Source organism: Moschus berezovskii, chromosome 6 (genome assembly GCF_049115385.1).
Source record: "Moschus berezovskii isolate FMDL1 chromosome 6, NW_MosBer_1.0, whole genome shotgun sequence".
Classification (NCBI taxonomy): domain Eukaryota; kingdom Metazoa; phylum Chordata; class Mammalia; order Artiodactyla; family Moschidae; genus Moschus; species Moschus berezovskii.
The window spans coordinates 123,817,521-123,827,511 of NC_142465.1; the positions used below are offsets into that span (position 1 = coordinate 123,817,521).

The window sequence follows — 9,991 nt, forward strand, 5'->3', positions numbered from 1 at the left end:
CTAGCAATCCTGCAGGGAGGTCAGGTAGGCGAGACAAGAGCTGCAGGGAGAGTCAGCCCGCACACAGGCTCCGCCTGCTGCGGAGCCCAGCCTCCTGCCTTGTGAGCCACTGAGGTTATCCCCCTTCAGCAAAGATCATCCTTTCCCTTTGAAACTGTCATGGCCAAGTAGAATCTTGGCTTTGGTCTTGGGCATGAGTCTACTCTGCAGATCTTCTCCACAACTGATGGCTTTTCTAATTAAAACACCTGTCTTGTCTGCTGACACTTGTTTCTTGATTATTGTCTTTTGAACACTGAACAGCTGAACCTGAGTTTGGTAACAAATGTAAACATTTGGTTATTTTTATTCCCAGGCAGCACAGATTTCTTATTAGGCTGCTGTCATATTAAGAAATAATGTCCCATGGATGCAATATAGTAGATATTCTTTTGGAGAATCAATATTGTGAAGACTTTCAAATATACTTTTGTTGGTAGTCAGAGCATAACACAAGAAATATGAAGTTTGGAAACATGACTGTCTGTCACGAATCTTAATGGGTTGCTTGCTCACTGTTATGGTTATGGCTCCCAGTTAATATCACATCTCAGCAACAACAGCAGCTGTACTCACCCCATTTTTATTGAAAACCGAAGTTCCACAGAGAACCAAAAGACTCTTAAAGTTCAAAAATGATTTCTTTCTCATTTTCTAGGTCATTTATCCTACTTCTAATCCATTTAAAATCTGGTAATCTTTTTTCAAAATAAATTTTTTAAAAAGTGCAATTGAATTAAAAATTTTGGAGGAGACTGTGGTGGCTAATATATAATTATTCACATCAGAACTTCTTGATTGATTTTTTCCTCCAGCAACCAAATATTCACCCCTCCCCGCAAAGAAAGTTGCTAACTCAACTTTCTAACACAAAGTTGCTAACAAAAATTTTCCTGTGATAACTTTCCATTGACCATCCTCCCGAAGTTCTGCCTCTGCCAGCTGGTCTGCATTAGAAGCTGTGGATAGCATATCTGAGCATTTTCTTTCTCTGCCAGTCTCAGAGAATTTTCCAGCACAGATTCTCCTTCTTCCTATTTGGGCATTAAGTGGTAGAAAATTTAGAATCAGGATCTTTTGTTCTGGTCATGGAACTGGAGACTTTAAACCAAACACTTGCAAAGTCAACTGCATATAGTCATGTCTGACCGATGAAATGATATATGTACAAATTTCAAGGTAGTCTTTGAGTTTGATTCCCTGTGAAAATCATTGTTTTTCAGATCTCCCATTTGTCTCTTATAAATGTCTTGTAGAGGGTCTCTCTCCAGTAAGCTGGCATCCACTAAATTATCATTCCAGGAACCATTCCAGGGCTCCACACAATCCCCTATACATTTTGGATTTCTTTATCATGAGGTGGACAAGGAAATGACAGCCCACTCCAGTATTCTTGCCTGGAAAAATCCACAGATGGAGGGGCCTGCCAGGCTCCAGTCCATGGGGTCCACATCACACGCACCATCGTGAGATGTGATCTAAACCCCCATCTCCCAATACCCTTTGTCTGTTGTCTTCCTTGCTGTTGTGAAACGCAGTAATCATCACACCTCCAACTGCTCTGAGCTCCTGGACCACATGTGGTATATAAGAGGTGTAGGAAGTTATTTTGAAAAAAGCTACACAGGAACATCTTTAGCAAGCAAGACTTCAGCAGTGGGTTTAGGAAGTCTCTGATTGCTGCAACTGCTAGTTACTTGACTCCAATAGTCAAACCGAAGACAAAGTTTCTCAGCATCTCTCAAGGTATTTGTGCATCTCTGTGTTGATTGTTTTACTTTAAGGTCATTTTCTTGAGATCTCTTCAATAAAATTAGAGATACAAGGGAACATTTCATGGAAAGCTGGGCTCAATAAAGGACGCAAATGGTATGGACCCAACAGAAGCAGAGATATTAAAAAGAGGTGGCAATAATACGCAGAAGAACTGTACAAAAAAGATCTTCACAACCCAGATAACCACGATGGTGTGATCACTCACCTAGAGCCAGACATCCTGGAGTGCGAAGTCAAGTGGGCCTTAGAGAAGCATCACTATGAACAAAGCTAGTGGAGGTGATGGAATTCCCATTGAGATATTTCAGATCCTAAAAGAAAATGCTGCACTCAATATGCCAGCAAATTTGGAAAACTCAGCAGTGGCCACAGGACTGGAAAAGGTCAGTTTTCATTCCAATCCCAAAGAAAGGCAATGCCAAAGAATGTTCAAACTACTACACAATTGCACTCGTCTCACACACTAGCAAAGTAATGCTCAAAATTCTCCAAGCCAGGCTTCAACAGTATGTGAACTGTGAACTTCCAAATGTTCAAGCTGGATTTAGAAAAGGCAGAGGAATGAGAGAGCAAATTGCCAACATCCGTTGGATCATCAAAAAAGCAAGAGAGTTCCAGAAAAACATCTACTTCTGCTTTATTGACTATGCCAAAGCCTCTGACTGTGTGGATCACAACAAACTGTGGAAAATTCTTCAAGAGATGGGAACACCAGACCACCTGACCTGCCTCTTGAGAAATCTGTATGCAGATCAGGAAGCAAGTTAGAACTGGACATGGAACAACAGACTGATTTCAAATAGGAAAAGGAGTATGTCAAGTCTGTATATTGTCACCCTGCTTATTTAACTTATATGCAGAATACATCATGAGAAATGCTGGACTGGATAAAGCACAAACTGGAATCAAGATTGCCAGGAGAAATATCAATAACCTCAGATACACAGATGATACCACCCTTATGGCAGAAAGCAAAGAACTAAAGAGCCTCTTGATGAAAGTGAAAGAGGAGAGTGAAAAAATCAGCTTAAAGCTCAACATTCAGAAAACTAAGATCATGGCATCTGGTCCCATCCCTTCATGGGAAATAGATGGGGAAACAGTGACAGACTTTATTTTTTTGGGCTCCAAAATCACTACAGGTGGTGACTGCAGCCATGAAATTAAAAGACGCTTACTCCTTGGAAGAAAATTTATGAACAACCTAGGCAGCATATTAAAAATCAAAGACATTACTTAGCCAACAAAGGTCCATCTAGTCAAGGCTATGATTTTTCTAGTGGTTATGTATGGATGTGAGAGTTGGACCATAAAGAAAGCTGAGCGCCGAAGAATTGATGCTTTTGAACTGTGGTGTTGGAGGAGACTCTTGAGAGTCCCTTGAACTTCAAGGAGATCCAGCCAATCCATCATAAAGGAAATTAGTCCTTCATATTCACTGAAGGACTGATGTTGAAGCTGAAAGTCCAATACTTTGGCTACCTGATGCGAAGAACTGACTCATTTGAAAAAACCCTGATGCTGGGAAAGATTGAGGGCGGGAGGAGAAGGGGACGACAGAGGATGAGATGGTTGGACGGCATCACCGACGTGATGGACATGAGTTTGAGTGAACTCCGGGAGTAGGTGATGGACAGGGAGGCCTGGTACCCTGCGGTCCATGGTGTCACAAAGAGTCAGACACGACTGAGTGACTGAACTGAACTGAACTGGTTTATTATAAAAGATAGCTTTCAAAAACAACCAAAAGGAAAAGATGAATAGGACAGGTGTGCAGGGCACTGGGATGTGGAGTTTCCAAGCCCTCTCTGAGCCCACCACCCTCCCAATACTTCTATGAGTACACCAATCAGGACTCTAGTGGTCTTAACTTACATTTGCCTAGTGAGTAGTGATGATAAGTATTTTTTCATGTGCTATTTGCCATCCATACATCTTAGGTGGTCTGTTCACCTTTTTTGCACTCCTTAAAATTTTTATTGTCATTTTAAAGAGTTTGAGAGCATTTTCGTATGTTAAACATAAGTCCTTCATCAGATATATTGTTGTTGTTGTTCAGTCACCAAGTCGTGTCCGACTGTTCGCAACCCTATGGACTGCAGCACACCAGGCCTCCCTGTCCCTCACCATCTGCCAGAGTTTGCCCAAGTTCATGTCCATAATCAGCGACGCCATCCAACCATCTCATCCTCTTCTCTTCCTGCCCTCGATCTTTCCCAGCATCAAGGTCTTTTCCAGTGAGTCTGCTGTTTGCATCAGGTGGCCAAAGTATCGGCGCTTCAGCTTCAGCATCAGCCCTTTACAGAGCGTTCAGTGTTGATTTCTTTAGGGTGGACTGGCTTGATCTCTTGCTTCCCAAGGGACTCTCAAGGGTTTTCTTCAGCACCATAGTTTGAAAGCATCGATTCTTTGGTGCTCTGCCTTTTTCAGATACATGCTTTATAAATAATTTCTCCTAGTCAGACAGTTGTCTTTTAGTTCTTTAAATAGTGTTTTCTTTTGCAGGACAGAGTTTTAAATCTGATGAAGTAAAATTAATCTATGTGTTAATCCATAGCTAAGAAGTGACACCAATTAAGAAATGACTTAACCCAAGGCTACAAATATTTTTGCTTTCTTCTGGAAGTTTGAGTTTTAGGTTTTACACTTAGGTCTAGGATCCATTTTGAAATAATTATTGTATATGGCATAGCTATGAATTGAAGTTCATTTTTTATATATGGATATCCAATTACTTTAACACTGTATATTGAAGAACCTCTGCCTTCTCCAGTAAATTGCCTTTGCACACCTGAAGAAAGTCAATTGTTCCTATAGGTATGGTTCTACTTTTGAGCTCTGTTTTGTTCCTTTGATCTGTTTACCTCAACACAGATGCCACACTTACTATATACAGCTTTACAGTAAGTCTTGAAACTAGGAAATGTACATCTTCCAACTTTGCTTTTCTTCTTCAAAGCTGTTTTGTTTATTAGCATTTCCACATAAATTTTAGAATCAGCTAATTAATTTATAATAAAACATTCTTGCTGCAGTTTTTATTGTGATTGCTGAATCTGTACATCAGTCTAAGAGACAGGACATCTTAAGAGTATTGAGTCTTCTGCATACGAACACAGTATATCTCACCAATAAAATTTACTTAGCACTTAATTTTCCTCAACAATGCTTTATGAATTGAATGTGCAGGTCTTTCACATATTTTTATACTATTGTAAATCGTATTTTGATTTAAAATTCCAAATTCCAAATGTTCACTGTTAGTATATAGAAAAACAATTTGTGTGTGTGTGTATTAATCCTGAAACCTTGTTGAACTCACTTATCAATTCTAGCAGTTTTTTGTAGATTCCATTGGGTTTCTATGTATATAAGCAAGTCATTTGTGAATAAAAACAGTTTCATTTACTTTTTTCAAATCCAGATGTCTTTATTTCTTTTTCTTGCCTTACTGTGTTGCCCAGAACCTTCAGCACGATGTTGGATGCAAATGGTGAGAGTGGGCACCCTTGTCTTAGGCCTCATGTTAGGGGTGCAAAACTATCTTTCACCATTAAGTGCGATGTTAACAGTGAAGTTAACTGTTAAGTACAATATTTTTCACAAATAGCCTTTATTAGGTTGAGGATGTTGCCTTCTCTACCTACTTTGCTAAGAGCCTTTTATTTCTACTGTAAAGAATAAGTGTTGGAGTTTGTCTAAAGTTTTTTCTGTGTCCATTGAGGTAGTCCTATAATTTTCCTGGGTCACTTTGTTAATCTGGTGAATTATATTGCTTTCTCTTTTTCAAAAGACCTTTTTTATTTCAGAGCAATTTATTTATTTTAACAATTTTATTTATTTGCTGACTGTGCTGGGCCTTCATTGCTGAATGGGCTTTTCTCCAGGTGAGGCAAGAGGGGGCTGCACTCTAGTTGAAGTGTGAGGGCTTCTCATTCTGGCGGCTTCTTTTGATGCTGAGCACAGGCTCTAGGGCAAACGGGCTTTAGGGGTTGCAGTTACTGGTCTCTCATTCAATGCAAATCTTTGTTTTGAATTTGATTTTGTTAAACTTTGAACAGTAGGATTTTGTAGAATGAAATTTAGCTTAAAAAATCGTCCAAAATTTTGAGTAGTGTTGTGCCCTTTTAAAATGAATTTTTAAATAGATTTAAAATAACATAATCTTTCCAAAGGATTTCTCTCTTAATCTTGGGTCAGAGACATGTTTGTCTCCTGGTTTTGTGAACTTTTTTCAGTTTTAAGCTTCAGTAACCCTGGAGAAGGAAATGGCAACCCACTCCAGTATTCTTGCCTGGAGAATCCCATGGACAGAGGAGCCTGGTGGGTTACAGTCTGTGGGGTCACAAAGAGTCGGACACGACTGAGTGACTAACATAACATAACATAACATAACATAACATAACATAACATAACATAACATAACCCTTTCTGTGCAGAGAAGGAAATGGCAAGCCACTCCAGTATTCTTGCCTAGAAAATCCCATCGATGGAGGAGTCTGGTGGGCTGCAGTCCGTGGGGTCGCTAAGGGTCGGACACGACTGAGCGACTTCACTTTCACACACTGGAGAAGGAAATGGCAGCCCACTCCAGTGTTCTTGCCTGGAGAATCCCAGGGACAGGGGAGCCTGGTGGGCTTCCGTCTGTGGGGTCGCACAGAGTCGGACACGACTGAAGCGACTTAGCAGCAGCAGCAGCAGAGCGCAGGCTCAGTTGTGGCGCAGGGGCTTAGCAGCTCCACGGCATGTGGGATCTTCCCTGACCAGGGATGGAACCCCTGTCTCCTGCACAGGCATGTGGATTCTTTGTCACTGAGCCACCAGGGAAGCCCCAGAGTAATTTCAGATTTACAAAAAAGGTGCAGAGTAGGACAGGGGACTCACACGCCCCTCCCCCAGGTTTAGTTTCCCCGACTGTTAACATCTTACGTTACAATGGCACATCTGTTAAAATCAAGTTAGCAACATTAGTACATCACTAGTAGCCAAATCCCAGACTTTATCGGATTTCACCAGTTTCTCCATTACTTTTCTTTTTCTGTTCCGAAACCTGGTCCAGGGAGCCGCGATTCTTCTCTCTCGTGAGGCCTCCTTGGTCTCCTTGTCCTGGTGACTGTTACACAGTGCTTCTTTACCTCTGCGTGACCGCGGCAGTCTTGAGGGATGCCGGGCAGATATTTTATGGAATGCCTCTCAGTTTGAGTTGTCTGATGTTTTTCTCATGATTTGTTGAGATTATAAGATTTTGGAAACATCCTCACAGAGATGAAGTCTGCACATCAACTCCTGTTTCTGGGCCATGATGACACATGACACCACTGGTGATGCTAACCTTGGTTGAGGCAATGTTTTCCCAGTTTTTTCACTATCCCCTTTCTCTGGTCTATTCTTCGGAAGTGCATTTTCAGTGTGACCCACGCTCTGTGGTTCTGGTGGTGAAGCATCAGCTCTTACACGGTGTGGGATCCACACTTACACTATTTGAAACTCCTCTGCAGGGAAGAATTCTCTCTTTTCCGTCTCCTTATTATTCTAATGGTACGTGTGTGCATGCTAACTCACTTCAGTCGTGTCCAACTCTGTGCAACCCGATGGACCATAGCCCGCCAGACTCCTCTGTCCATGGGATTCTCCAGGCAGAATATGGGAGTGGGTTGCCATGCCCTCCTCCAGGGCATCTTGCTGATCTAGGGATTGAACCCGTGTCTCTTATGTCTCCTGCATTGGCAGGCAGGTTCTTTATTACTAGCGCAACCTGGGTAACCCTTTTAGCAGTATTTGAAGTTCTTGTCCAATCACTCAGTCATCTCCGACTCTTTGTGACCCCATGACTGCAGCATGCCAGGCTTCCCTGTCCATCACCAACTCCCGGAGCTTGCTCAAACTCATGTCCATTGTGTTGGTGATACCGTCCAACCATCTCGTCCTCCGCCGTCCCCTTCTTCTCCTGCCTGCAATCTCTCCAAGCATCAGAGTCTTTTCTAATGAACTGAATTTTTTTGAATGAGTTGGCTCTTCCCATCAGGTAGCTAAAGTATAGGAGCTTCAGCTTCAACATCAGTCCTTCCAATGAATATTTCAGGTTGATCTCCTTTAGGATTGACTGGTTTCATCTCCTTGCTGTCCAAGGGACTCTCAAGAGTCTTCTCCAGCACCACAGTTCAAAAGCATCAATTCTTCGGCTCGCAACATTTTTTATTGTCCAGCTCTTACATTCATATGTGACTGTTGGAGAAATTCACACTTAAATGGAAGAAAGTAGGGAAAACCACCTGCCCATTCAGGTATGACCTAAATCAATTGCCTTAGGACTATACACTGGAAGTGACAAATAGATTCAAGGGATTAGATCTGACAGACAAAGTTCCTGAAGAACCAGGGACAGGGGTTTGTGACATTGTACAGAAGCCAGTGATCAAGACCATCCCTAAAAAAAGAAATGCAAAAAGGCAAAATGGTTGTCTGAGGAGGCCTTACAAACAGCTATGAAAAGAAGAGAAATGAAAGGCAAAGGAGAAAAGGAAAGATATACCCATTTGAATGCAGTGTTCCAAAGAATAGCAAGGAGAGATAAGAAAACCTTCCTCAGTGATCAATGCAAAGAACAGAGGAAAACAATAGAATGGGAAAGACTAGAGATCTCTTCAAGAAAATTAGAGACAGCAAGGGAACATTTCATGCAAACATTTCATGGGCACAATAAAGGACAGAAATGGTATGGACCTAACAGAAGCAGAAGATATTAAGAAGAGGTGGCAAGAATATGCAGAAGAACTGTACAAAAAAGATCTCCACAACCCAGATAACCACGATGGTGTGATCACTCATCTAGAACCAGAAATCCTGGAATACGAAGTCAAGTGGGCCTTAGGAAGCATCACTACGAACAAAGCTAGTGGAGGTGATGGAATTCCCATTGAGCTATTTCAAATCCTAAAAGATGATGCTGTGAAAATGCTGCACTCAGTATGCCAGCAAATTTGGAAAACTCAGCAGTGACCACAGGACTGGAAAAGGTCAGCTTTCATTCCAATCCCAAAGAAAAGCAATGCCAAAGAATGTTCAAACTACTACACAACTGCACTCATCTCACACACTAGCAAAGTAATGCTCAAAATTCTCCAAGCCAGGCTTCAACAGTACGTGAACTGATATCTTCCAGTTGTTCAAGCTGGATTTAGAAAAGGCAGAGGAATGAGAGAGCAAATTGCCAACATCCGTTGCATCACTGAAAAAGCAAGAGAGTTCCAGAAGAACATCTACTTCTGCTTCACTGACTACGCCAAAGCCTTTGGCTGTGTGGATCACAACAAACTGTGGAAAATTCTTCAAGAGATGGGAATACCAGACCACCTGACCTGTCTCCCGAGAAACCTGTATGCAGGTCAAGAAGCAACAGTTAGAGCTGGACATGGAACAACAGACTGGTTCCAAATAGGAAAAGGAGTACGTCAAGTCTGTATATTGTCACCCTGTTTATTTAACTTCTATGCAGAGTACCTCATGAAAAATGCTGGACTGGATGAAGCACAAACTGGAATCAAGATTGCTGGGAGAAATATCAATAACCTCAGATACACAGATGATACCACCCTTATGGCAGAAAGCAAAGAACTAAAGGGCCTCTTGATGAAAGTGAAAGAGGAGAGTGAAAAAGTTGGCTTAAAACTCAACATTCAGAAAACTAAGATCATGGCATCTGGTCCCATCACTTCATGGCAAATAGATGGGGAAACAGTGGAAACAGTGGCTGACTTTATTTTTCTGGGCTCCAAAATCACTGCAGATGGTAACTGCAGCCATGAAATTTAAAGACACTGGCTCCTTGGAAGAAAAGTTATGACCTAGACAGCATATTTAAAAGCAGAGACATTACTTTGCCAACAAAGGTCCGTCTAGTCAAAGCTATAGTTTTTTCAGTGGTCATGTATGGATGTGAGAGTTGGACTATAAAGAAATCTGAGGGCTGAGGAATTGATGCTTTTGAACTGTGGTGTTGGAGAAGACTCTTGAGAGTCCCTTGTACATCAGGGAGATCCAACCAGTCCATCCTAAAGGAAATCAGTCCTGAATATTCATTGAAGAACTGATGCTGAAGCTGAAACTTCAACACTTTGACCATCTGATGCAAAGAACTGACTCATTGGAAAAGACCCTGATGCTGGGAAAAGATTGA

General features: G+C 41.6%; 1 pseudogene; it reads right to left on the bottom strand.

The window, feature by feature from the left end:
- On the bottom strand, window positions 1-7,116 carry LOC129536169 (glucose 1,6-bisphosphate synthase-like; annotated as a pseudogene).
- Window positions 7,117-9,991: the final 2,875 nt, after the last annotated feature.